At 35.0% G+C, this 17,874-nt stretch overlaps 1 protein-coding gene across 1 annotated transcript in view; it reads right to left on the minus strand.

The window, feature by feature from the left end:
• Window positions 1-401: 401 nt before the first annotated feature.
• The window catches only part of LOC129226524 (acid-sensing ion channel 5-like), a 41,174-nt gene continuing 23,701 nt past the window's right edge, over window positions 402-17,874 (minus strand). The window contains exon 7 of the mRNA XM_054861133.1: window positions 402-483. The gene's annotated coding sequence lies outside the window, so the exon portion shown is untranslated. The remainder of the gene's footprint in view (window positions 484-17,874) is intronic.

Raw genomic sequence — 17,874 nt, forward strand, 5'->3', positions numbered from 1 at the left:
TTAACAAATTTTTTTTCTTCTTGCTAGTAAATTACAGGGAACCATGAAGAAACAAAATTTAATATCAAATATGATAAGGCTATTTTGACAAGACTCTTTTGTAATAACAGTTGCTACACTTTTGCCTGTTGATAACTAACTGCTTCTTGATAACGCTTTATCATCAGTTAAGCTTTTTGATGACGATAAAATCAAGATATTGCGAATTTTCGTCAATCCTAAGTAGAAAAAATAAGAGGGGGGGGGGGTTGGTCTAATTGGTCTCATAGCCTATTGGTACACCAACCTTATATAGTTGGAAACTAACTCTTGTTTACTTAAAACCACTTCAATCGTAAATTCAATCTGGGTCATTTGTGTAATATTTTACTTACCTTGAGACTGAAATTCGCAAGGTTCTGCGTTATACATCAAGGAAAGCCGTCGATACGTGCAACCGCAAAAATGTTCAGTTTCAGTCTTGTAACATTCCAGCAGGCAATTCTGCAAGAGATATGAGACCGTATATTTTCAATTTTCACGCAGAGCTCACTCCGTGAGCGAAATACTCACAACAAAAAGAAAAAAAACTTTTTGCAAAATCCCCCCCCCCCTTTCCTTTTGTCCCACAGCGTCACACTTGACCGTACCCCCTCCCCCCTTTTATCACATGTCACGCTACTTTTTGAGCAATCACGATTGCTTATTGTTCTCATTTGACTGTTTTTGGCGTAACGCTGATTTTTCCCACCGCCACCCTCCGCACCATCACCGTGGACCGGCCGCCTCACGATGCTGCTCCTATAGCGAAAGCCGTCTCCAGGTTGCATCCATGTCCTACACACACGCGCATACATACACAACTACACACACACGCGCGCACATACACACACACACAAACACATGCACACATACACACACAAACACATACACACATACACGCATACAAACACTTACACACACGCATACATACAGACACCCACACATACACACACACACACATACACAACTACCCACACATTCATGCATGCACACAGACAAACACATATGCCTACACACACATACACATACCCCCCACACACATTCATACACACACATAACCCGTACACACAAACACACATATCCCCCCCCCACACACACACTCGTGATTGCGAAAAATATAATTTGAATTCAAGATGTCAAAATTCAAATTAATTTTTATTACACACTTATTCTTTTAAAACAATGCGTGATGTCATTTTTAGCCTACTTTCCCAGTAAAAGTCAAAAAAAGAAGAAAAAAGCATGAAAGAAGGCTTAATGCATCTTAAAAATATCCCGAAAAACAAAAAAAAAGTCAAAAACATATAAAATAATTAAATAAATATCGAAAAATTAAAAATTGGAAAGTAGGGTATTGAGATGGGGAAAAATGTCTGTCGGTCTGTCTGTCTGTCGGTCTGTCTGTCTGTCGGTCTGTCTGTCGGTCTGTCTGTCTGTCGGTCTGTCTGTCTGTCCCCCCTAATAACTTTTGAATGAATAGTCCGATTCGAACAAACTTTTTTTTGTTCGAAAGATCTCGGCAAGGATACCTCATTCCCATATTTCGCTTTTTGGTTTGAACTATTTTTTGTTCAATTTTGAACAGTTCAAAAAAACTTAACATTAGCTCCTACGGGGAAATTCAAGGCAATTCCGAACTGTGAGGCGAATTTGCTTCAAACAAACTTTGTAGGAAAAAGATTTTGATGAAAAACTTGTATATAAAATATCTTTTTGATTTGAACAATTTTCTGTTCAATTTTGAACAGTTCAAATCCCTTAACATTAGCGCCTACGGGGAAACTGAAAGTCAATGTAGATTCCGTGCTTGAAGGCGGATTTACTTCAAACAAATTTTGTTGGAAATAGCTCTTGACGCCGAACTCCAGACTCCGACTCCGAGAATTTAGGTGCACCTGAATCCGAATCCGACTCCTGTGCCCGACAAATAATCGGACTCCGACACCCCGACTTCGACTATGACTTCCTAGCTTAGGCAAAAATTTATACACGGACAAATGACTGACTCCGATTCTTGGATATTCGACTCCGACTCCTTCATCCCAAAATTAGATTGACTCCGACTCCGACGCTATGGTTTTAACTGTGAAATAATTATTGTTGATGTGATTTGTTTTTATTTTAACGCTAAAGTTTTTATTTAGGTATTCAGTTTTCGGTGAATAAACTCGAAGTCATTTATGTTTCTACATAAAGATACGCGCAGAGGACTTTTTTTTTTTTTTTTTGACCATGAAAAGTATTTCCTTATGTTGACATTTTATTGTTTTTATTTATCTTGATAAGTGCATTAATTCATTTAAAAAATTATTTTTGGCAACAGGGGAAAAAGAAACGATTTTTTTTTGATAGGATGTATTTATTTTAATGAGCTTATTAATTTTTATTATTATTTTTTCGTTTTGAAAGCTGTTGGAGAATTTTTTTTAAATGGAAAAAAGTGTATTAGCTGCTTTGTTTAAAAGTTGCTGCTATTTTATTTGTTCGTTTTTTTTTTTTTTTTTTTTTTTTTTTTTTTTTTTTTTTTTTGGGGATCTAATTTTTTTAGATGAGTGAGGAATATTTTATTCCTAGAAAGTAGCTTAAAATGTTGGAAAAATATGTTTGAAACAATTTGCGATTTTAGCTATTTTGAGAACATTGATCAGGTACTAGAAAGTAGTATGGGTATACGGGAAAGTAGGCTCGTCTAGTTCTAGACAGAACTTCTTGTTTACTTCCCCCTTCCTCTTCCTTGTCACAAACTGTCACAATTTCCTGAACGTGACATCATTTATGGACAGCGCCTATTTGTACGCTATAGGGGAAGGTCCTGCGCTCTCTTACTTCTCAATAGTGTCGTTTCCAAGGACACTTTCGACCCCGGAAAAACTTGCTTTTCACCGCATTCCGGTTTTTTACGGGGTACAACCCAAATTCAAAAAAATAAAATATCATAACTGTTTAAGCAAAACTTGTCAGTGAATCGGGTAAAATGAACGCATGCTAATTAAACAAAGTAAAACATGTTATTAATGAAGGGGTAAAACAATTTTAACAACATTTAAGTCATTTTTTTAAACAATTTAAGGGTCGTTAACACATTTGAAAATTACGTTATTTTTTATATGGGTCAAAAAATTAGAATAATTAATTCATTTAATGTAAATTTGAAAAGTAGCGAAAGTATTTGCATACCTGTTAACTGCGTAGGTTGCAACAAGTATAAATTTTGGCGCCTGGAAAATTTTACGTTATTCTTTTGCTAAAAATGGGTCGTGAATGTGATAAAATCTTAAACAAGGAGGTTGCTTATTGTATCACTGTTTAAAGTTAGAGGAAAGAAAACCAGTTAATCTTGGATTAAATGAAAGTTTTACAACTTACTGTGTCCAAGATTGTAAAAGAACGTAGAAGGACCGATCAGTTAAAAAGTAACCGAAGTAAATGAAGTAGAAAGTTTCTAAAAATTAGGAGAGATGAACGCAAATTAGAGTGAATCGTATAAAATAATGGTTATAAAAACTCCAATGGGGTTGTTTCCTTCAGTCAAAAGTAGTACTTTTTGTCACTTAAATTGATACAATAAGCAAAAAAAAAAAAAAACATGGACCCAGAAAATACTTTCATTTTCCCAACAGTTATTTTTTAATTAATATTTTAAAATGTCCGAATTTTCAAACAAGGCGTGGTCTTGATGACGTCACAAATGATGCACTTTGGCGCATCTTTCTATCACGTTTCCACGTTATGATAATCAAGAAGCGAATTAAAATTGCGCTCTACGCTTGCTATAAACCATATCGTTGCCAATACACGTGAGTAAAGATGCGAATTAAATATTTTTCTCTGTGAATGGCAACACTGAATGGTATTTCATCATTTGTGATGTCATCAGACAGAAGTGTAAACAATGAAAGTGCACCGATTTAAATATTTTTTAAGGATAACAAACTTAAACAAAACTTAAACAATTCCTTCTCGCGGCACACCGGTTGCGAAGCCCTGCTTTATAGTATGGAGATGCATGTGAGTTGCAGGAACTGAGCAATTTTATGTATCGTAAAAGAATGCTAATAGGGAAGTTTTCGATTTTTCAATTTTTAGCCTACTTTCCCAGTAAAAATCAGAGAAAGAAGAAAAAAGCATGAAAGAAGGCTTAATGCATCTTAAAAATATCCCGAAAAACAAAAAAAAGTCAAAAATAAATAAAATAGTTAGATAAATATTGAAAAATTAAAAATTGGAAAGTAGGGTATTGAGATGGGGAAAAATGTCTGTCGGTCTGTCGGTCTGTCTGTCTGTTCCCCCCTAATAACTTTTGAATGAATAGCCCGATTCGAACAAATTTTTTTTTGTTAGAAAGATCTCCGCGAGGACATCTCATTCCCATAATTCATTTTTTGATTTGATTAATTTTTCGTTCAATTTTGAACAGTTCAAAAAAACTTAACATTAGCGCCTACGGGGAAATTCAAATCAAAAATAAATCTTGAAGTTAGAAGTGAAGTGACTTCAAACAAACTTTGTAGGGAAAAACTTTTGATAAAAAACATGTATCGAAAATATCTTTTTGATTTGAACAAGTTTTCGTTCAGATTTGAACAGTTCAAATCTCTTAACATTAGCGCCTAAGGGGAAACTGACAGTCAATATAGATTCCGAACTTAAAGGCGGATTTACTTCAAACAAACTTTGTTGGAAATAGCTCTTGACGACCTACTCCCGACTCCGACTCCGAGAATTTAGGGGCACCTGACACCGACTCTGACTCCTGTTCCCGACAATTAATCGGACTCCGACTCCCCGACTTCGACTCTAGCTTTGGCAAACATTTATACACGGAGAACAAATGACTGACTCCGATTCTTGGATATTCGACTCCGACTCTTTTATCCCAAAATGAGATTGACTCCGACTCCAACTCCGCTGCTGTGGTTTTAACTGTGAAATAATTATTGTTGATATGATTTGTTTTTATTTTTACGCTAAAGTTTTAATTTAGGTATTTAGTTTTCGGTGAATAAACTCGAAAAATATGCGCAGACGATTTTTTTTTTTTTTTTTTTTTTTTTTTTGACAATGAAAATTATTTCTTTAAGTTGACATTTTATTGTTTTTTTTTTATTTTGGTAAGTGCATTAATTCGTTTAAAAAATTATTTTTGGCAACAGGGGAAAAAGAAACGATTTTTTTTTTATATGATGTATTTATTTTAATGAACTTATTATTATTATTTTTTCGTTTTGAAAGCTGTTAAAAATTTTTTTTAATGGAAAGAAGTGTATTAGCTGCTTTGTTTAAAAGGTGCTGCTATTTTATTTGTTCGTTTTTTTTTTTTTTTTTTTTGGAAGAAAAGTAAGGAATATTTTATACCTAGAAATCAGCTTAAAATATTAAAAAATATATGTTTGAAAAAATTTGCGATTTTAGCTATTTTTGAGAATATTGATCAGGTACTAGAAAGTAGTATGGGTATACGGGAAAGTAGGCTCGTCTAGTTCTAGACGGAACTTCTTGTATTTTTATATGATAGAGTAACATGTATGAACATCATAGGTGAAAAAAATTTTGAGATACGATAAGTAGTTTTTTTTTTAATTAATTTTTAAAGTTCAAGCGCTTGTGACGTCAAATGGCATAGGAAGTGACGTCATGCGCTCTTCCGATACGGGAGAAGCCGAAGGACAGCTTCGAAGTTGCCTTCGAAGACGAAAGGTAAAAGGCTTATCTCCTCGCATTTAACTCCTGGCGTCTCTTCGCGTTCCTCTCATCCTCTCGGAAATATTCGAATATCATCATTGATGTTACTTGAGGAAGATTATTTAGATTGTGCTTTAACGAATCCGGCCTCCATAGTGTGTTCAAAAGGGTTATAGAATTTCTAAAAAATAAAAATATCAGCGCGCTCAAAATGTCCCTAGCGAAACAAGGGACCTTCGGCGGGAGGCTGCCCATTAGTGCCTTGTGACGTAGGCTCGTGACGTTTCAGAAGAGCGCATTTTTGCGCGTGGATTTTTAAAAATTCATTAAAAATCAATCACGGTGTTTTCAAATTCGGCGATGGTGAATTTTTTAGTTTTGAGGGTGTATTGGCAATATCCAATAGTCAAAATATGAACATTTAATAGGTTGCAACTTCCCTATTCTGCTGTTTATGAAGATAAACTGGATTACTGCATGATACTCTTTTCTGAGGCACAACAGGGACACATTTAGTGATACATTTATCTTTCAGCAAGATTCCGCTTCATGTCACATCTCGAAATCAACTCGTAGATTTTATGCAGAAAGAGGAATTTCTGCCTTAAACTGGACAAGCAAATTTACCGATCTCAATACCATCAAAAATTTGTGGCATCGCAGAGCATTTTTTAACATAGGAACTGCGCGACACTACTGTCGCCTAGTGAAAAAAATCTGTCGCCTAGAAGATGCGAAATCAAACCACTGGGCGACACTGGAAAATCTAAAATTGGTACACTCATTTTTGTAAACGGATTTCAAATCTTTGTAAAATTCTTAGGAAGACCCTTGCCTTCTTTAAAAAAAAAAAAAAAAAAAAAAACCGTCGACTCGTACATGACGAAAGCCTTCTTTTTCTATCCTTGGGGACCGGCCCACCACGCACTCGGCGCCAGATTAAGCAATCGATTAGCTCTTTCATTGATGATAGCCGATAAGTATTTCACGCAGGGCTCTGATTTCACGTCTATCTGTGTACAGGGTACAGGACCCTGCAGGGACACTACTTGGTGGGACGGGACGGCAATAAAAGCAGTTTGCGGAACGAAAACAGCTGTTTTTCATTCAAAGATGCAAAGAGAGAGGTATTTTTTCGAAAGAAAAGCCGAAGGCTGAAGGGTCGGGGTTGCTTCCTGGAATTCTTTTCAGTAATTTTTGCTTTAGGGTAACAGAGGATTATACCACACCTACCACTTCCTTTTTTATGGCTTTTTGAATAAAAGGGATTCGCGGTTGAAACTTGTAGGCACTGGCAATCTATTTATTTTTTCTCCAGTTTCGAGGCAACAGGACTGAAGAATGATGGAGTCATTTGTAACACGTTTTAGCTGTAATTAAAAATCCTTTTAAAGTTATAATGAAATTGAAACTCATTTTGATGATTCAAACAAAGGATTTTTAAGGGTAAGTTTGGTTCGTAAGAAAATTTACTTATTTCAAAAACTTTTACTTTAATTATCCATTACCGCTTTTAATTTGTAAAAATGTTTTTGGGACATTTGTTATTTATACTATCATTTCCAGGGCCCGGATTTACATTTTAGTTATGCTTATCACGCTTAATATTTAGTTATGCTTACCTATTGCTTATCACGAAAAGTTGTGTGAGTTGTCGTTCCTAAAAAAATGAAAATACTTGAAAAAAAAAATCAATTTCATTTTCAAATGCTTGAAATTTTACAAAAATGTGGCTACAAGCCTTGAATTTTAAAATTTCTAACAAATTGGAGTTGATAAGGAAGAGTTCCAAAATATGTTAAATTCAGTGTGTGCTTCAATGGAATGCCGGATCCAAAACGTCCATGGACATAACGTCCAGTTCCAAAACATCCGAGGGACATAACGTCCGACGGACATAACGTCCAGCGGACATAACGTCCAACGGACACAATGTCCGACGGACAATAGGTCCAAAGACAGAACTTTCACATTTTTGGACCCAGCTAGGACATAACCTCCAGTTTTAGCAGTTTATTTCTTGAACTTCTCAATTAATTACATGATTTGCCACTGAACAATAGGTTTCATGGAAATTATACTCTTACTCTTAGCATCGTTCATTATTCCATCAAACTCTATTCCCTTGTGTGTGTGTGTGTGTGTGTGTGTGCGCGCGCGAGGGGGGGGGGTTGCTTTAACATTGGATTAAAGTATATTCATAAAAAGAAGTATGCTTCAATTTTATTTCTTACTAAGCGTATAAATTATGAATTGTTCAAATGGGCACTATGTTACTCTCTTGCTACCTATTTTCTAAGTGTGTACCCTATTTCTTTTAAAGCACTTTGTAGATGGGTTGCAGAGGTGATTAAAAACTAACTGTATCGAAAGTCCATGAGAGCAAGTAACAATGCATTATACTTTCTTCTCCCTCGCTCTATCTCTCTGTCGACTGCCTCATTGATGTGTCGACCGCTAAAAAAATGTTACTGTGTACTATCTCAACTTGCAAGAGTACATAATTTAAAAAAAGTTTTGTTTGCCTATTTTTCCCCGAATATTTTCGATTCCAATCTTCCTTTATATGGCTTCAAACTGCATAATTTTACTAGATTTTTTTTTCCAAAATTCCCTCTGGGGGAACCCCCGGGACCCCTAAATTGGGATCCCTGCATCATTCTCTCAATGCTATTCCCCTTCTTAAGGGAAATCCAAAAAGGCAGGCAAATACACATTGAAAAAACACACACAAAAAAAAAAAAAAGAAAGGAAGAAAGAAAAGAGCATAACTTTATGTGTCGCAGGGGAAAAGACAAATATAGAGCAAAAAAAAAAAAAAAAAATCCATTAATAATTTGCTTTTTTAAAAAAAATAGCAGTCTTTGTATTTGCGTATGTTCTATTGCAGCACCTAAACTATTTATCCGACTTTCATGAATAAGTGTCAATTGATTCGTTATTATGGCTCAAGTAACGCTATCAATCGACTTCAACAATAGGAGGAGTTGATTTTACCTTGCAAAACTCGAATTTAAATGATTTTTTTAGAGTGGGTTTTAAATAAATTTATTAATAACCCGACTAAGGGAACAAAGGGTAAGAAACAAGTTTGGTGTTGATTACTATTATAGTCTTATTAAGTTAAATCAATCTTTTATTATTTAAATTTTCTATCAGCTTCATGTAATAGCAATAAATTAAGTTTACCTTTTAAGTTTTAAGTTAATGATATTCTTGTATATCAAACTAAAATGCTTACCGTAAATTACTCACGTTATTATTTTTTTGTCCATCTTAGATTAAAACGGAAAATATTTAAATAAAATAAAAGAATAAAAAACTGAAAACCGACTACGGCAAAAAAAAAAAAAAAAAAAATAAAATAAATAAATAAACTAATTTGAATTTTGACATCTTGAATTCAAATCATGTTTTTCGCAATCACGAGTGTGTGTATGTGCGTGTGTGTTTGTGTGTGGGGGTATGTGTTTGTGTGTACGGGTTATGTGTATGTGTGTGTAGGCATGTGTGTTTGTGTCTGTGTGCTGGCATAAGTGTGTGGGTAGTTGTGTGTATGAATGTGTGTGTGTGGGAGGGGGTATGTGTATGTGTGTGTAGGCATATGTGTTTGTGTCTGTGTGCAGGCATGAATGTGTGGGTAGTTGTGTGTATGTCATAGGCGGATTTACGGGGGGTGCCAGGGGGTGCGCCGCACCCCCAACAATTTTGGTTGGATTTTTAAAGAAAATTTAAATGAAATATATTTTATCAGGAGAAAATATAAATTTCTCCTCAGGAATTTTGTAAAACAACTTGTATTTTTCTACAGCTAAATGCAAGTTAATTTACTTGAAAGCAAACCCAAAAATAAAATACTAGGCAGCTTATTGTGTGACCCGGTAACCACATATCGCCAGTGCGAGAGAAACTGCACTATACGAATTAAAAAGAAGTATTTCTCCATTAAAAAAAAAGAAAGATGATAAATAATTACATAAATCAAATAGAAACATGCCATTAATTATTTTTCAGAACTGTATTATATAATAATTTTATGCTCCGCAATTTGGTATTTATTGGCATAACATTACAATTTTCTTTTTCTTTGAAACAACCAAAAATATGGCTATTGTGATGTACTTCCTCAAAGAAATATAAAGTCCTTACACATCATTCCAGTAAGCAATACAATAAAATCACTCTGAAATCAACTAAAAACGAAAATTTCCACTAAAAATTTCAAAATTTTCTGAAGGGAGCGGAGCAGTGCTATCACTGAGTTCCGCTACTAAAATTAGTTACTTTTGTTACCTTTAATATAAATAATAGTCTCCAAAATAGTTACCAAATACAGAAAATAATTTCTAAAATAGTCTCCTATTAAAAAAAAAAAGCATTTATATTATTTAAATGCCATGAAGTGGGACAGACCTACGTGGGGTAAATTTTCTCCAAACAATTTTTAAAAAGGAAAACTTCAAAAAATATTTTCCAAATTTTAGCCCAACCCCGAATAAACACTAGAGAAACTAGCACTGACACATTCTAGTATATTTTTCTCACTGTCTGACTTAATATTAAAGACAACAGTAAAAGACTGACTGTATAAAAAGAGCTCGAAGCGTCACATTCATATTTCCGATCGAAAGAAAATTAGCTCTCGTTTGAAAAAAATGAATGTATAGTACGAATAAAATAAATTTAGAACCAAAAAACAGTTTAAAAAAAAAGTAGTTGAGAAACAAAAATTGCGATTGCAAAAACTAATCCTTTACAAAAATCGCACTCACAAAAACGATACTGTTACGAAAATTGCGATCTTTTACGATCGCGACGAAACTTTACGAAGCTTTTTTTTATACAAAAATATAAAATTCATTTTTTTCTGGTCGTGAATGTTTTATTACATTTCATTTTCCCACTTTTTAAAACGATTGTTTTCAAAAATTAAACGCGGTAAAACTTCCCTTTTTTTCCGGGTAACTAGGGGGTGAACTCAAAAGTGATTATTTATTTATTTATTTATTAATTTATTTATTTATTTTTGTAAATTTTTTTTCTTAGAAAAAAAAACTAGCTTTTTTCCTATTTTTAGTTACATTTACTAAAATAGTCGCTGTATTTTACAACTGATTGCAAAATACTCGCTTTTGTCATCAAAATTGCGGTCAAAATAGCAGCTTTAGTGGCCATTTGCAGTGCTGTATCCCCCCTTCCATCCCCTGTATTGCAATGGCGTAGCTAGTTTCTATCGCCCGGGGCGGTTCCTCTATTTGCCATCTTTTCATTGAGACATATCTAATACATTAAAGCATTGCAAATTATCGCTCAAAATATAAAACTTCATTTAAGGTAGCAAAAGGAAAGTGATTTGATCCGTATTCTTCCTACAAAGATAAAGGGGGCGGGGTCAGGCGTCTATCTCGGAGAAATACTCTGAAGTTACATCAAAAATTGCAGTTAAAAAAGTAATTTCTGGTGGAAAAGGGTTCTCTACCGAATCTTTATCAAAACTGAAGTCAGTTTAAGCCTTTGGGGACAATAGAGAGTCAGCTTTTATTCCATAACAAAGTTCCAATAATTTTTCCCCTGCATTAATTCAGTACTGGCGAAGAAACAACTTTTACAGAAATATATTTGATATTTTATATACATAAATAGATTATTATTATTTTTTTTTTTTAAATTTCCAATGGCACATTTAAAAACAGTTGAATATCAAAAGGATAACAACAAAATTATAAATGAAAACGAGCAATCCATTAGCGTTCCCAGATGGATGTCCGAGGGAGAGCAGGACATCTGGACAAATGAAGCATGTCCATTACTTCGTGGAGATCACACAAAGTGCAGAAAGGGTCAGGCACGTTGATACGACAGAGATGTTTTCGTAGGCAATCATGGCCAGATAATAAACGAAACATGGCGACAGATTTCATCCTAGGCCAATTAGGGACATTCAGAATCAGCTCAATTGTTGCTGTTGCGATTTTTGAGTTCTTCGTGAAAAGTGTCTTTTAAAGATTTTCTTTGTTAAACTTTTGATGTTACTAAATGGAAGCTTAGGATTGGTTCTCTAAAGAACCGATGCTCCCTTTTTGGCCAAAAAATCGGCCATCTCATTACCTTGGATTCCACAGTGGGCCGGAATCCACTGAAGAACAACTGTCTTATTATTTCTGGCAAGCCGGTTAAGGAGCTTCAAAACAATTATCGGTGGTTAAAGTTCGGGAGTGGCAAGTGTATCGATAGCTTGGAGTGCAGCCTTTGAGTCCGTTAATACAACTGCTTTTGAAAAAGAGTCGAAATGTGGCTGGAGCTGCGACAGGGCCTGGCAAATGGCAGCAATCTCGCCATCGAAAGCTGATCTATGGTTGCCAATGGGGGTGTAAAAGGAAAAAAATTCACAGTAAACACCAGCACCAGTATTAACACATCCATTCACTTTAGAGCCGTCAGTATATATTATCAACCATTTCTCTCTGGGGTAACAGGATTCTATTGTTTCGAGAGCAAGAGCTCTTAACACTACATCATTTGTTTCCGCTTTGAACACATTCTTAATTAAATTAAGGCGAATGGAGAAACCTTTTTCAGAAATGGGGTTTAAGGAGGGAGGAAATTGTTCAGTCTCATATTTTAAATCAAGTTTAGAAGAAATATCAGCTACTCCCTGGAGAAAACCTTTTATAAACAGATTAGGGTCTGGTGGGGGAAAGTGGTCAATGGGGTAAAGTGGTCATACGTCAAATAAATGACTATAGCTTGGAAATAAATGTTCGAATGAATGTGAAAATTTTATTTTAGGTTCGGGGAGTTAGAAACTACATTTTGAATACAAAATTTCCAAACCTGGCAAAATTTTATTTGGTAAAAAAAATATTTTGTGTAAATATGAAAATTTTAAAAATCTAAACACCTCTTTTAACTTCTTTGGGAAATTTTGTTTGTAAGAATTATGAACAGATTGACGGCACAGGAAGCTTCCTACATGTCTTAAGATCACTTACTCATTAGCAGTTAGCTGAATATATTTTAGATAATTTTTTAGAACAATTTCAGTAAGATGGAGTAAAGTGGTCATAATATTAGGCTTAACGAATATTGTTCTTCTAATGTCACTTAAGAGTTATGTATAAGGCAGATATGAATTAAATATTAATTTCACTTAATATGTATTGTTTTTACCGTAAATGGGGTAAAATATACGAGTATATACGTATGCATACGCATATACTCGTGTAGGCACGTAAACAAACGTATTCACATAAATGCACCAATAAATACGTATATGGGTATCTGCGATATGGGTATTTTTTATCTATGCAGATATACATTCGACTATACAAGTATATACTTGCTTTTACTCGTATGTATACGAACACTTTTATACTCAGGTAGACACGTATATACACGTACGTACTCGAGTAGATACTTACATACAAGCATATGACATACAAGTATACAGGGTTAGTTTAAACTCTTGGGAAAATTTTTACCAGGTATTAGAGGGGAGGATAAGAAGCAAGAATCACAAGGAACATATGGTCACAAACACAATGCTGACGCGCTACATGCACGCAAAGCCAAAGACTGATGGATGCAAAACAGGTCACAAATTTTTTACACTAAGACAATTTTGCACAACATTTTAGGTTGTAAGAAGGTTTTAAAGCGATTGAAGAAATTTGCGGCCTGCAGCTGTAATGCATGCGTCGCAATCACAAAGCACTCTCTGTTTTAATAACGAGACTTTTGAAAAACTTTCATCCGTCGCTGCGCCTTTGTTGCGATGCGTGTATTAGAACTACTACGGGCCGTAACTTTTAAAAAGTGCTCTAAATATTTCTTAAAAACTAAATTTTGAGTAAAATCATCTTTGTGTAAAAAATTTGTGACCTGTTTTGCATCCATCAGTTTCTGGCTTTGTGTGCATGTAGCGCGTCAACGACCATAAACTCCTTATTATTCTTTGCTTTTTATCCTCACCTCTCACCCACCCCTTAGATTTTTGCTCAAGAGCTTGGATTCACTCTGTATGCATACATGTATGTAAGCGTATATACTCGTGAATACATATATGTACTGGTTGACGAATATGCACGGACACATAAATGTACGTATATACGTTTTTTCAGGTATATAATTGTGTTTACACGTATACATACGTATATACTAGTGCTTCCATATATACGTGTATATACGTGAGTAGACACGTACAAACACGCACTGGATGCAATCCACGAATTAACTCGTGTACACCCGTATATACATTTATGTACAGTTATGTATATACCCACATGTACACTTGTACATATATGCGTATATACGTCTACTATACATTTATATACTCAGGTATGCACGGTATCTACTCATATATGAACATGATTACTCATGTTTACACCGACACGTATATACTCGTGAATACACGCATATATTAGTGCATATACTTGTAACCATAAAAATAACTGAAATATACAAATATTAGGGTTATTTAATACGGTTTTGCATTTATTTTTAACTATGACCACTTTTACCCCATGCTATGACCACTTTCAACCCATCCCATGGGGTAAAGTGGTCATAAATACAAAGGGAAAAGAAAGTGTTATAAAACTAATTAAATCAATATTTTTTTTTCTAAACTTCAATGTACTGTGTTCTTTAATAATGCAATGTAAAATAACAACAAGAAAAGTTGAGGTGTTTAAATTACTTGTTGTATTTATTATCCACCAAAGTTGAAAACCTACGATTTTATGACCACTTTACCCCACCAGACCCTATATATTTTAGAAATATGTTTGATATTACATATTTGAATATTTTCCGAAATTTAAGTTTTAAAAAAAATACAATTTAAGTGTTGAATTACAATTTAAGGACATTAAGTGAATGAGGAAGGTTCAAGGGCTCACTACGGAAATATTTCAACTTTGAACACTGAAAATGACCGTTCAGTCATACCAAAAACCTTACATTTCAAAGGATTTTTCTTTTTCCTTGCCTCCAGTATTAGATTTAAAGTATGATTCCCTTATTTGATTTTTTTTTCACACCAAAAAGTGCTGAATCGCCGCCTCCGAAAAGTACGCCGCCCCGGGCGGACCACCCTCTCCCCCCTCCCTAGCTACGCCACTGCTATATTGTTGCAACCCCCAGAATTCACAGCCTAAATCCGCCTATGGTGTATGTGTGTATGTTTTTGTGTGGTGTATGTGTGGGTGTCTGTATGTATGCGTAGTGTGTATGTGTTTGTGTATGTGCGTGTAGGTGTAGTGTGCGTGGTGTGTGTAGATGTGTATGTTATGCGCGTGTGTGTAGGACATGGATGCAACCTGGAGACGGCTTTCGCTATAGGAGCATGCATCGTGAGGAGCCCGTCGACGGTGATGGTGCGGAAGGTGGCGGGGGGAGAAAACGTCAAAAACAGTCAAGTGAAAACAATAAACAATCGTGATTGCTCAAAAAAAAAAAAAAAAAAAAACTCTAAAAGATAAGAAACAAGGTAGGTGCTGTTTAATACCATATCGTCCTATTGAGTAAAACCAGTAATTTGATAGGTTAGATATTCCTGTTTATTTAGTTCTATTGAAAATCCTCTGCCACTTTCGCATTAATAACATAATTCAATTCAAATACCGTAGTCGTAGGCGGATATAGTAGAACTGTAGTTGAGAACGCACTGACACAACGGCATTTGAATTGAATTATAATGTTATTAATGCGAAAGTGGCAGAGGATTTTCAATAGAACTAAATAAACAGGAGTATCTAACCTATCAAATTACTGGTTTTACTCAATAGGACGATGATATTAGATAACAGCACCTACCTTGTTTCTTATCTTTTAGGGTTTTTTTTTTTTTTTTTTTAGCCGTATTCGTGGTTTTAGTTTTTTCATCTTTTATTTTTTTAGAGCTACAATTTCCGAGGGAGTGCTCCAAACCTCTTCTCCCCTACCATTATCAAAGACAAGTAGAATGCATCTTTAAGAATGCAAATTAGAAAAATTTCTTGTGGCGGGCCCTTGAATTACTCCTCCACAGTCATATCACAAAAAGTAACGTATTGAACTTCGTTTTTAGCACGACAATTGCAGAAAGAAATCCGCTCTGACAACCCCGAACCACCCCTCTTCTGAACATTATTGGACATAATGTTTTGCGTTTTGAACATTTCAATTTCAAAAAACGGTGCGTGGGGAGGGAGTCGCACCGGAGCGCATAATATGTACGAAAGTCAGTTAGAATTACAAATAAAAGAAAATTTTCCTTTGATATGGGCCCTCAAATCTCACCTCTCACTCTAACATCATCAAAAAGATCGTCTAAAAACTGCATTCTTAGAGCTAAAAGTTCGAAAAATAGACAGGTGAGTGACACCGAAACCTCTTCAATCCTAACATTACCAAAGATCGTCTAAAATGCGTTTTCAAGGCTAAAAATTTCGAAAAAATTTCCGGGGGAGATAAACCCCCGGACCCCCTTTACTTCGGAGTTAATACTATTCTTAAGGTTTGGTTCATATCGGCTTCCTTTTAAATCTGAAGATCTATACAGCCGCCACTAGAACAAACAGTACTTACAGAAATTCCACTTTGAGGCGACGATTATGCATACATTTGTTGAGAAAAAAGGCTGTAACCTTCTCAATAATTTTTACTCTTTATGATGAACTTGTTGTCGCCTAGTAAAAATTCCTTAAAATATGCTCTGTGGCATCGCCTCAAATGTAATGGAAAAAAGGTTCAAGACCTAAGGCCTGTTAACAAAATTGAACTAATTTCCGCATTGAAGAGAGTGCGGAAAGAGTATCATGGTATCCTTTTGAATGTAAAAAGCAGGTGGAAAATATATCTGAAAGATTAAAGATGTTTATTCTTTCTAAAAATGACGCTGATGATCAAAATACTGATATTATTTCGTTTACAAAATGATTTTTAACATTTAAATTTTAATGTTCCATTTTTTCACTCAATGTAAAGTATCATCACTATAAAACTTTTGGATAATTTTGACTAAGATAATTTTTAATTAAGTTTATATGAAATGTTATGTACACTTTCAAGTCAAAGAAAGACGACAAGTTCGTTTAAAAACCCTCTTTGCTCTTTTATACTTTGTTAGATTAAGCGTTTTCCCATAAAAATAAAAGTATTCTATTTTTTGAATTTGTGTTGTGTATGTGGATTTTTTTTCCTTCTTGCTTCCTTCTAGAGTCTAAGCGGAGTTTTTATCCAGAATGCATTGCGCGAAACAAGTTCGTCTACTTGCTGGGTATAGCCGCTAAAGATGCTGGGTAAAAACTAAAGATGCTGGGGAGGGTTTCCTCTGGTTTCTGTATAGTCTCTTTTTTACATGTAAACGGGGAATTTTTCAATCGGTTTTTGCGGAGCCGGAGCGGGGATTTACGGGGTAGAAAAGTGTGTTGTGAACGCGGCTTGTCAGTGCGATACTGATAGCCGGAGTAGTCGAAGGGTGAGTGTTTTTGCGAGAGCTCATGTGAGTTTCAGAAAACTTGCTTTTATTTTGTTACAGCAAATATTGAAACAGGTATGATACCGAAATCATGTTGGAACGTTATCAATTAGCAAAAATGAGACAAGGCACGCAGGGAGTGATTAGTGGACCCAAGTAAAATGTTTGGAAACTATGATGAAGCTCGATCCCCTCCCCCCTCTTTCCGAAAAAATTCTTCAAATATGCATACAACCATTTTAAGAGTTTTTTTTCAAAACAATTTCACCCGTTTTTAGAATGTGTTGTCAGCCCAAAATGTTCGGAAATTTTGGGATTAGAAAATCCCCTTCAAGACAGCAACACAGCTGTAAACGACTCTCATGCTGTAGGAGTAAGCGAATAAGGAATATGATTTCAAAAATCCAGGAAAAAAAGATCTTTTCCTCTCTATGTTACCAGCACGGAGTAGGACCTTCTACCTCCCTGGTTACTAGTAGGAGGAAGAAGGAACGGGGGGATTTTATGGCATTTCTTGGAAGATAGTGAGTGTAAAATTGTTCGCAGAGCAAAAAAATTGGAGAATTGTCATAAATCAAATTTAAGGTTTTCTAAGGTTAGAGTTGAGGTGTTACACGTACTCAGAAAAGCATACTCATCTAATAGATAAAAATCTTCTGTCACGATGTTAGTGTTTGAACTCCGCCGAAACGGCTATGACTGGGTTTTTA

The sequence above is a fragment of the Uloborus diversus genome, chromosome 7 (assembly GCF_026930045.1).
Source record: "Uloborus diversus isolate 005 chromosome 7, Udiv.v.3.1, whole genome shotgun sequence".
Taxonomy (NCBI): domain Eukaryota; kingdom Metazoa; phylum Arthropoda; class Arachnida; order Araneae; family Uloboridae; genus Uloborus; species Uloborus diversus.